Below are 12,719 nucleotides of genomic sequence, written 5' to 3'. Positions count from 1 at the left end.
GAGCATGCAGGTAGGCTTACTGTGATCAGCACTATAATGCTGTAGCAGTCACTGTGTCAGGCTGTACATACTTTTACATGTTTGTCAGGTCTTAACTCTTTGTGGGGGGGGGGTTACCTCAGTTGTACTCAGAATGTGACTAATACAACAAGTAACACAGTAGGTTCCATGAATGTTTGATGTACGTATGTATTGCTGTAACCTGTGTTCTTCCTGACATTACCTCACCCTCAGCTTTTCACAGGTCCATCAGGTAGTGGCCAAGGCTGTGGTCCTGCTCCTGGTAAGCATGACACTGTTTTGTTAAGGAACATTTATATTCTTTTAAAGTTAAGGGCCAGAATAATACCCTATTTAAACATAATGCCATGTGTAAACAGGGTAGAATGTTTTTATTTTACATTCTGGAACAGATACATAAGGATCTTAGAGGGGGTAATCACAGGAGTGTAGTTGAACAAATAGAAAGACTTTGGCAGTGACAGTTAAGAAAATACAAGCCTCTTGGTTTAAATGAGGCATTTACTCTAAAATGCCTTTCAAAACACAAAAGATTGAAAGGACATTAAATTAGGCAGTGAAACGTATATTTCAATATATTTATTAAGATAGGTGTACTGGGTTTTTAGGTGTTGATGTATCAAGTATACTGTTATATTGCTTAATTAAAAGGTAAATTATACTGGTCATGTTTTACATGATTTACTTGAAGTTATTGTTATAAAGGTCTTGAGTTGAATGTATATTTTATTCATGTACTTCTTTGGTCTTTCTTATCACAGGTGATGGGTGGAGTTGGTCTCTATCCCCTACACAACCTGATGTCAGTGTCTCTTCGGACTCTGATGATGATGATGTTGGCCACAGTGAGGCATGGGAGTGGCTGCTGAGGGCTGAATCCATCCCAGAGGTAGGCATCTCTCTTCTGCCTACACTCTCACTGCACACAGAGTAGACTCTGGCCATAGCCAGAAAGCTGGTGAGGTCCCACACAGGCAGATTAACAGGGGTGCTTGTAGGAGGCCTGCTGTCTGTCCACCACCTGTTTCAGTTGTCACATCAGGGGTCACTCGGCACATGTTTTGGGCCATCATGGAGGCACAGGCACATTCTGAGCGGAACACCAGATGTATGCTTAGGGTTATGCATGCAGCACAGTCTGACATCCATGACTGCCTCCACTGCATTAGGGACACCCTGGATTGGTTGACTGATGCAGTGGACAGAAGGTGGGCTGAGACAGTGTCTGCCTTTGACTCCACATTGTCTGTGCTGAAACTTGTGGTTGGATTTGAACATTGGACTCATGGACATTGATCAAAAACCCCAACTGCTGATAGTCTACAGGGCTGTGCACAATCATGCCCCCGTAGTGGCAGTACATCCAATGCTAGAGAGGGGAGTATGTTGTCCACACCACAATGAGGCAGGCCATAAACACATGGTCCTGGGCATTCCTGTGGGGGACACAGTCCCAGCAGATGGCAGTAACCATCAGGTACTAGTACCACTTCTGACCTTGAGCATGGAGGTGCCAGTGCAACTCCTGGCAGAGCCAGTTCCCGAGTTTGGGTCCAGAGACAGTGAGCTGTCAAGTCTACTATGTGAGGTCCAAAGCTGTCCAGCATAAACACATGTAGGCCTAACACTAAGCTTGACTGTGTACATGCATCCACTCGCACACCGCTGTTAAATGCAGGTCACCTACAGACACACATGGCATCTTTCCATGGTCCATCTTACCTGCTTCCCTTCCTGACTCACGCACATGCTGCCAACTGTTTGGGTCAGCCTAGGCCTCCTACACCCCCACACAACACCCTGTGCAAGTTATGATACCTGTGTCACATCCCTGTCATCCTCACCATTGATGCAGGGAAATAAAGCTATGTGTCTGATGCACAGGGTGACTATATTAGTTAACATGTACTTGTGTAAAGCAGTGTTGTTTTGCCATACCACTTGAAGTGGTTAATGACAGATACTGTATGCTGGCTTTTGTCACAAGTACACCATATAATTTGGTGTACCTTATGCTGTATGATGTTGTAATAGCTGTATACTTACATGGTGACAGGTGTGTCATGGACCTGTTTATGGTTCTGTTTCAGAAGTCTGTTGAGATAATCTATGGATGCACACTGGCAATGAAGTAGGACAGAATGACATGTCAGCACAGCAGAAATATTTCTTCAGCAAGGTACACCACTATAAGTGCATGGTTCCATAGGTTTACATGTGTACAACAAGCTAACAAGGACAATGGCAACATTTAGCATACTCATGCATCCCTAATCTGTGAACAGGTCTGCTACCTTTGACAAGCTTCACCAGGATTTTGGGAGCTCACACATCTATACACTATGGTGATTGTGATGACCCATCTACAAATATCCTGTGTCCAGTAGAGAGAGCTTCCTGCCACCAGTTATGATTGTCGTGCTCTGCATCCCAGTGTGTAACCATGCACATGATGTGTGTCACAGCAGATGTGTGCTTCACATTCATGGGGGCCTGTATCATGTAGGGTGTACTGTCTGCTTTACATGCGGTACCTGTCTCTCCAGCATGTATGTATACCACAGTGATGTAGGCATGTAGAATAGATGAGACGTGTTAGTCTTGTCATGGATATGGGTAGGTACACAGTGGTATCCGACACCTCCCTGTATGGAGCCAGACACATCCCCTCCAAAGTCTTTAGGGGACAGACTACACATGAACAGTCATGACACAGACTCCATAGGACATGTTATCTACTCTGTGTATTGGTGTACCATGGAACCTGTGTAGGCTGTTACAGTTGTATGATATGCCTGTGTAGTGACATAGCAAGGGTGCCATTGCATACAATGATAGCTGTGATGATTGCCACATTCAGTATAGCAGTGACAGTCTGGGATTTACATCTCAAACCTTTCAGTGTAGGGTGTACAACAGTGAATGCATCTCCACATCTTACCGACCAGTGAGAGTCGAAGGTTGCATTACTCTGTGTCCATAATTCCATGTGGAATGGCTCAACTGTGTGTGGTGTGCAGAGACTATAATATTTTGTAGGGATGGATGATATTCCACAGGATAGTATTTTGCAGTTGTTGGTAGTTAGTCTCTGTCAGTGGTGCAATGTACTACTCGCTGTGTCTTAGGCCAACCTGGATACCTGTTGGTTCTGTTTGGGAGCCTGCATACTGGCAGCTGTCACAATCACCAGCTAATGTACTCAGTCAAAGGTTACTGGCACTAGCTGTGACTGCAACAATGGAATAGGTAGATAGGGTATGCCAATAATGGAGGATGGTGAAACCCATTGGTGAATGACATCATTGCAGTGCAGGTCTCCCAGTGCTATCTTCCAGGAGTATGACTGTCAGACACTTGCCTATCCACCAGCTGACATAACACTCTGTACATGATGTACACAGTTTCCACAGAGGCCTGCTGGCCTAATATTGTTATACACCTTGTCAGGGCATAGTTGGTGGAGTGAGACATGTCTGACATCCATTGTATAGTGTAACACTCAATGGGCTCTGCCAGTTACAGCTGGTAGACATGATCTGGCTTTGTGCAAACATAACAGTGTTTGGTACAGTGTCACTAGGTGCATGACAGTGTCAGTGCTTGTATCCATGCTAACTCCTATCATAGCATTTCAGGTGACATGACTCAGAGATCTTGGGACACCATTTGGCACTACCTGCTAGTTGTCCGCCATGCAAGCAAGTGTTGTAGTTACGTCCATCATGTTGCAGGAAGAGACTCATGTTATGGAAGTATAATATGTATACACTGTGTTGCTTAGTCATGGTCCTCACCCACATTACCCTGCATCACTACTGTGACATCCCCACACATGGAACCAAAGCAGTGCATCTATCAATATGGGTGACCAGGACAGCCCCCCAATGTGAGGTCCTCCTTGGTGGGATCTGGCCACAGATCAGTCTCCTTACAACTATCAGCACATACCCCCCATTGCAGGCAATACAGACATATGTCAAGACTGCCATTTATTACCGCCTGTGGGATGGTTGAGATAGCATGACTGCACCCCTCTACAGATGGGACAGGCAAGTATGCAGAGCTCTACACCCATGCATAGTCAGCAGCATTACAATGGCATGAACTCAGCTGTACATGACAGGAGGGATTCATCATGGATCAGCAAAACTGACTGCTGGACAACTGCCATTAGCTGGCTGTACAGTAATGGGTGGACAGTGCTGTGTGACATTTGGGATGAGAGTGTCCCCTCATACATGGAAGCACTACCTCCTCATCTAAAAGAAGCACATAGTGTTGTTGTGATGCTGAGTATCCACGGTAAGTGACAAAAGTAGCCACCCATGCAAAGCAGAAACACAACACACAGTGTACTTACATGTGTGACCAAAGGGCAGGCCCAGATTGTCGATGACTTCATATGTCATGATGCCACATATGATGGGTCTGGACTCATACTTGACCTGCAAACCCACATTGTCTGCATCAGCTACACTCCCTTGTCCCCACCACATGTGACACATTACATTTCTACAACCTGTCCCATTACTTCCATATTTACAGAGCAGTTCATAACTGACCTCTCAGTGGAGGATACACAGCATCTATCACACATGCTAACATTCCAGGCTGCATCCCACATGTGATCTGACAAGGAATATTAACACCAGTGGGGCACCCTTGCAATCATACTGTCACTATTGGCTACACACAAGGTGACTGGACAATGGCAACTCTTATACCCTTGTACACCTCTTTGTCTGAGTATCCATATCTGTATGGCTGTAGGGGCGATCATCATGAAGCTGATCAGCATGCATATATGTGTTCTATACACAGTTGACTACACAGTTTGGATGTGTGACAGGGGGAGCATGACTGTTACAAGTGATGGGCATTTCTGAGGCAGTGACCATAGATCTGAGTGAGGGCACATCAGGGCATACAATCCCTTAGACTCAGCAAAGCCTTCTGACTATATCCCCTGCTCAGGCAACATTTACAAAGCACCCACTTAGGCATCCACGATACTATCATTGTAGGTGTCACTAAGTGGCCCATTGCTCACACACACACACACACACACACACACACACACACACACACACACACACACACACACACACAACATAGAGACATCCTCCTCCAATAGCTGATCTGTTAGCAGCAGTCCTCAACAGAGCAGAGTCCTGGGTCCTCTACTGCTTGGAATCCATTCAACCACAATACATGCGATTACTGACTGACTGTGGTTAACAATGTTGGCTGATGCCTGCAAATTGTGAGCACTCATAGAGTCTCTGTGGTGTATCGATATCCTGCAAGAGGGTATTACAAACACATCTCTGTTGACATTGTAATGGCCATAAACTCCTTGCAAATATATATGTAGTATCAGTTACATCGGTTAGACCTATGTACCTGGTAAGTAGCACATCAGTGGCAATATGTGATGTACATAGTCAGGGGTGAATGAATTGGGCACACAAATCTGGCCACACAGATTTACACCTAATGTGCCTCAGATAATCCTGTCTCTACAGTGGTATGGTGGGAATCATGTTGAGGCCGCAGTCACCTATACATGAAATGCTCATAACCTCCAAGTACTCTTCCCTCAGCATCCCAATATCTGAGTGCAATTGCCATTTGGTGATGTAACTTTCCAAGGAATACTGGCAATTGCACACAACAGTATTGTCCTTCACAAGGTCACTTCACATCTCCCGTATGTGTACAGTGTCACTTCACATCTCCCGTATGTGTACAGTGTGGATAGTCTGCAATGTGTGTCATTGTCACCTGTGACATATAGACTACGCAGATGTGATCTGTGCCTTGCATAAAAGGCAATGTGTGACTCTGCTTTATTACATATTCTGCCTGTCTGTAGGAGGCATAGTAGATGGATAACCCACTCTAAGGACATTAACCTCTAATGTGACTTTGGTACTACATTCATGTGGAAGAGATTAGTCTAGCAGACTTAAACACACCCTTGAAACAGAACCTTGCCTAATGACACACAGAGGACCTCAATGCACCTCACCACATGCCATCTATATGAATGGCTGGGCAACCTTTATCTCAACACAGCAACATAGCATGTTTGCCTATGTCCCTCATGAATGGGGCAGTATGTGCTGATCCTGTAACTATGGGTATAAAGATATCTATGATTGTGAGGGCTGTATGGCCATTACGCTGGTGACGTTCAAATGTCCTGTGGTTCCATAACATGATGTAAAATGCACAGGCTCACACACAACCATGGCTGCATTGAGGCTAGCACCACTTCCAACCACTTCCAATCACTGCGTACAGAACATGCCAAGGCACACACATAATGCAAGTTGACTGTATGTAGATTAGAAAACGTACCTATATAATGGTACACAATACAGATCACAGTACATGATGCACACTACACACCTCAATTTTGCTAGCACTATCAATTCAGGGCATACTATGCTTGATGACATTGGCAGGCATTGTTGTGGTCAGTCCACTGGTGGGCCACATTACACACTACAAATACAATAATGCAAAACCATACTTATTTCTATGTTACCAAGATGATCATATTTATGCCTGCAGTGAGATTAGAACCCTTATCTATCTAGTCTTACATACTGCAGATCACAGTATTTACTGCACACATCATGGCTTAACTCCTGATGCTATGCTGTCAGCTGGTAGTCTTAAGATGGATGACATTATCAGGCCTTGTAGATGAGGGCAATGTGGAAGCCAGCAGCAAGTTACAGGGCCAAAACATGAATCATTATTGCAGGTGGATAGTCTATAAAGGCCTGGCAGTTGTTTTGCAAGGTTATATAAACACACATGCACTAGGTAGCCTGCAGTGAGATTAGAACCTCTACCTATCTAGTCTTACACACTATAGATCACAGTATTTATTGCATGCGCCATGACTTAAGCCCTGATGTTTTACTTTCAGCTAGTATTCTTAAGATGGATGATATCATCAGGCCTTGTAGATGAGGACAGAGTACATAACCTTTGCAGGTGGATAGCCCATGAAGGCATGACAATTGTTTTGTATGGCTAAACACACACACACACATGCACCAAGTAGCTTGTAGTGAGATTAGAACCCCTACATATCTACTTGTACTCAATATAGACCACAGTACATATTGCACGTGCCACAGGTTGAGTTTGTTGACTATGTGAGTGCAGGCACAGTACCTGTTCATTACACAAACTAGGCTTGTGCTGAACAGCATTTGTGGTCTGCAAAGTGATATTGCTTTGTACTGTTGTTTGTATCTAGTATCCTAGCAGTGGGCTAACTGTTATTATCCTAGCTATGTGTGTACAGTTACCAGTATGGGCATATGTTACTGCTTGCAGTTAGATGGGTAGACCTGTGGATGAGAACAATGTGCCCTGTCCATGCATCTGTTGATAACATTGTACATTACACCACCTGCTCACCTGTGTCTCTCTATGTGGTGACATCCAACAGGCACATGGGTCTATAGGTAATTGGGTTATATACTATTGCTCCCTTACTTTGGATCCTTTGAGCAACAGTATGGATGTGTAATAGTGCAGATTTACTCACCATTATTAGAGTACATAGGACAATACAGACATCCACACACATATTTCTGTAATTAACAGGGATGTGTGTGTGTGTGTGTGTGTGTGTGTGTGTGTGTGTGTGTGTGTGTGTGTGTGTGTGTGTGTGTGTGTGTGTGTGTGTGTGTGTGTGTGTGTGTGTGTGTGTGTATATATATATATATATATATATATATATATATATATGTAGCTGTGCATGTCTATGATATGTATATGTGTTATTTAGATATATGGGGAGAGTCTGTGTATCAGTGTAATATATATAGCTATATATATATATATATATATATATATATATATATATATATATCAGTATATGTCTATTTAACACTACATAGTGATAGATATGATATAGTGACAGATGGATATGTATAACTATATGTCTGTACATGTAGACATATCTATATATATATATATATATATATATATATATATATATATATATATATATATATATATCTCTATATATATATATATATATATATATATATATATATATATATATATATATATATATATATATATATCAGGTCAGTCTGCTGATGGGGCAACAAAATTGTGCTCATTTTAACTGTTTGGGCATGCTCAGTATCCTAAGGGCTACACATACCTTTGTTTCCACTGAGATGGGTTCATCTTTGCTGGCTGTTGGTCTGAGTTGAGGGCGTTTGAGCTCGGTGAGTTCTTGTAGTATGTCCCTGTTCACCCGGTAGAACTCTACAATCTCTAGCTCATGTAGCTAATGGAAGGTTGCCCTGCACCTGAACAGTCTTCTCCTTTTCAGCCTAGGCCTATTGTCAGCAGCAGCAGCAGCAGAACTGACTTCAGCATCTAGCACATACAGATGTAGCAGACCTACAGCAACTCCTATCATTCTTTCAGTTAACATTCCCTCCAATGGTGCAGAGTATGGAGGAAAAATCAGATTGTAGGGTGTATCATACTTCTCAACTGTACAGATTTCTGCAGAATGTCCAGATTTTTGGCTCATATTTTTGGCTTGTTCCTCTTTTTTCGTGGCAAATCACTGGGATGATTTCAGGATTGTAGCCACTAAAGAATGACACACATTTGAGTTTCAGAGTTCATGTCCTTCAGAAAATGTATAGTAAAACAAATCCTGTTACTCTATCAACTTTCTAAGTTTATAAGAGCAATATTTAAAATGTCTCTATTTGTACCCCCATTTGATCAAGCTTTGTACAGATTTTTTGCATTAAGAAGTAGAGAGGTATAGGGTGTATGCATCCTTTATAGTACTCTGCTGTAGGTGATGACTGTGTGATTGGCTACCTATATACCATACACCTTTAAAACTGGCCATGAATGCTTGTCCATTACATCACTAAGTTTCTGCATTTTGATTAGTTATTGGTTATTTAAATATCTTTGTGTTCAGGATCTGCTGAAGCACTTTGTGTGAAAGCACTTACCCATTTCTATGGTTATTTTTGTTTTTCATTTAATTTCATTGTTTTATGACTTCAGCCTTGTTGGTTGGACTGTTTCTTTGCTTTTATTTTACTTTGGTTGTTACACACTGACCTTTAGGCATTTGTCTTATATTTTTGTTGATAAATATTGTAAAACCAGTACATAACCAGCCCTGCATGGGTGCTTGTTATGTTGTTGGCACCAACTAGAAAATCTTTACCATTAATTAATATATGATTTTCTAGTAACAGGCTTTCTTGCCTCCATTAGTACTGGCTGCACATTCCCAGTATACTGGTGCCTAAAAGAAAATCAGACCCTGTTATCAAAGCAGTCAACTGAGGTTGATTGGGGTTGGAATGTAGCACTACCCCTGTTCTTGTGTGAATAGATCTAGTCTGTGAGGAAGCTTGCAATAATTGTCCCTAACCATTTCCAAAAGAAGGGAGAACAATGGTTTCCTGGGCCAGAAGAGAGTCATCACAATGATCTTGGGAGATTTCTTCTAAATCAGAAGTACCTAGGCTGTTGGTGGAAAGAGTGAAAAAGCATGCAGGAACATTCCTGTCCAAGGAAATGAAGGGTCATCTGTCTTCCAGGACTTTTAGCAAGGAGTCCTGGTGTAGAAGTCTGCCAGTTAATTGTTCCTGGATTAGAAGTTTGCCAGCGGATTCTTCAGAGATATGGCACATAGGTCTACTTGAGGAACAGCCCACAGATGGATCAAATCTTGGAAGACCTTCTAATCAAGTTTGCATTTGTGAGTGTCTGCCCTTGCCCTTGTCTTGTTCAGCTTGTCTGCCACACAATGGCAGAATGTGATGGATGATCGCAGAGTGAGACTGTGCTGTGAAGCTATGTCCCGAGCTAACATGGCTAGTCTGCAAAGCGGTATGCCTAGATCCCTCATTGCTTGATTATGTACCACATGGATGATTCAGAGAGCTGAGTGCCTTGATCAGGGCAAGTAGCTCTTTTATCATTAAGTGCTAGCATTCTTTGTGTCCCACACACCTTCCACTTTTATTCCTCTGGAAACTGCTCCCCAAGCAAAGTCCAAGGCATCTATGGTAACTGACTGCTTTGGAACAGGGAGAAGGCTGTCTCCACTAAGTGATTTCTTTTCTGACAAACCCCAGAATTGGGATATGAAAAGAGGAAAGATGCTGGTGAGAGGACCAATGAGACTTCAGATACAACTGTATCTTTCTTATGTGGAGTATTGTCAGAGGTATCACGAGAATCATAGATGCCATGAGACCCAATATCCTGAGGTATTCCAACACAGTGACTAAAGTCTGAGTGGAAAACCTTAGAAACAGATCTATATCTAGATCTATTCTTTTCCTATGGAAGCTCTTTGAACTGAGGTGTCTTGCTGATACCTCACGAATACAATCCTGTATTGTGGAGTCAAAAAGACTTCTAAATTTTCTCCTGGAATCCCAGCTTGTTCAAGAGATCTCTTACCTAAGTGAGAGATTCCTGACACTTTCAAAAAAGACTCTGAAAAGATAAGAAAGACATCAAAATATGGAAAAATGTGGATACTCTGTAACCTACAGTAAGGTATAACTGAAGTTAGACATTTTGTGAAAACTCTTTGTACAGTGGGTAGTCTAAAAAGTAAGGCAGAGAACTGATGATCCAGACACACAAGAAACCTTCAGAAACGCCTAAAGTCTGGATGAATAGGAATGTGATGATAAGCACCCTTTAAATCTAGTGTTACCAGGAAACTTGAAACATGATGAAGAGGTAATAGGTTGTGAAGTGACATAATTTTGAATCTGAACATTATCACAAACAGGTTTAGGAAAGAAAGATCCAAAACTATTCTCCAGGCATTTTTTTTTTCCTTTTGCACAAGGTTAAAACAACCTTGAATAAAAACATGTCCACACCAGGGAAAGAGGAACTGGTTCTATCAGTCCCTGAGACAGCATGTTATGAGGGATAGGTGGAAATAAAAAGAGTCTGGTCTGGTGGATGAGGAAGAATTACCTATTGGAAATGAGGAATTTCTTCCCTCTGCCATCTGTAACCTTGATGAATGATCTTCAGATTCCATTTGTTTTAAACTCTCTTGTTGTCAGAGAGGAAAATGGAAATTCAGACTTTCTGGAAGGAATTTACAGCTGCCAGAGTGTGTGTGTGTGTGTGTGTGTGGGGGGGGGGGGGTAAGGTTGCTTACACAGTCCTTCTGACTTGTTGGATTGTCCTTAGTGTAGGGAAATTTCCAGAATTCTTTTTACAACATTTTACTGCTTCTTCTTAAACATTTGCTTATCTGCATTTTGTTCAGAAAGCTCTGAAGGGCCTGGTGTCGAAAACTTTCTTTGTAGTCAGCTGATTAATAGTTTGGATGTTTAGAAGGTGGCCTAAAGCTTTGGAAACTGGACGGCTGTTATATCCTATGCAGGATATAACCCATATAGCTAAGGTACCACAGCAGTGATCAATGAATATCACAAGTGTTCCTCAGAAAAATACATTTTAGTGGAAGTTTTTCTACAAAAGTTCTGACTGAACTGGAGCTCCTGCAGTTAAAGTACATGGGAAGCACCCTTACTTTTGAAAGCTGGCCGATCACTGAGGTAAAATCGAATTAGCTTAGGCCACTGCAACAGTGATCTAAAATTTTAACATCATTGGTAACACTTAGCTTTCAGAACTGGCAAATACAACTTTAACCACAAGGGTTCTGTCAGATAACCAGTTAGCTATCCACCTTATAACAAATTGATTTATAAGTCTGCCAATAACAGACTGGGATGTGTCAGGATAGCTGGCTGTGGGACCACTGGATTTATGTGGGACAAAAGGTTGTTCAGAGATTACATAAAATATTTTTTGACATTTGAGATATGCATGTCTACCGATAACCCAGACAGAGAATCTTGTCACTGAAATATTCTAATTAGAAGCTCTATGCAGTTTACACTCAAGAAAAATAAAGGTAAATATAAAACAATTCATAAAGAAAAAATAACGTCTGAAAGATTACATCATCCCTCTAACTATTAAGAAGATGTCCTACAGTCTGTAATAAATAGAAGTTGTTCCACTGAATCTTTTACTATATGCCATCATTTAAACCAGGAGGAAATCTTAAAAACTGGAGATGTCTTCTAAGTTTTAAATAATAGTCAAACTTTTTATAAGTGAGCCTGACAATGTCATTTGACACTAAAAAGTAAAATTAGATACAGAAGCTACAGTTTTAACTACCTTTAATACAATTTAGATGGACATCTAAGGTCATTTAAAGTAAGAGAGAGTATGACATGCAATGATACACGGTACAAAATCAGAAGCAAAATAGTTCATAGTATGAACTGTTTTATGAAGAGAATTGATTTATAAATGCCATCCTAGCTTGCGTCATAGAACAAAAAGAACATCACTCCCAGCAATGCCAATGTTCCTGAGTCATTTAGTGGTCTAAATGTCGGAGGACCACTTAACAGTGAATCAGTGGTTAATGGCTTCCCCACCCATTCTAAGAGAGACTACAAGGGGCAACCTATTAAGCCCACTATAATCCTTGGTCGATTCAGTTAGGCTAAAGTGAAGTGGAGTGAGGGGAGCAGACACATTCTGATGTTTATGTATTATAACCAGAGCAAGAAGTGATGAGCGAGGAGGTCACTTAAAAGTAATAGTTCTGA

Source organism: Protopterus annectens, chromosome 5.part0 (genome assembly GCF_019279795.1).
Source record: "Protopterus annectens isolate FY-2018-M chromosome 5.part0, PAN1.0, whole genome shotgun sequence".
In the NCBI taxonomy this organism is placed as follows: domain Eukaryota; kingdom Metazoa; phylum Chordata; order Ceratodontiformes; family Protopteridae; genus Protopterus; species Protopterus annectens.
Note: the sequence above shows the minus strand (reverse complement) of the source record.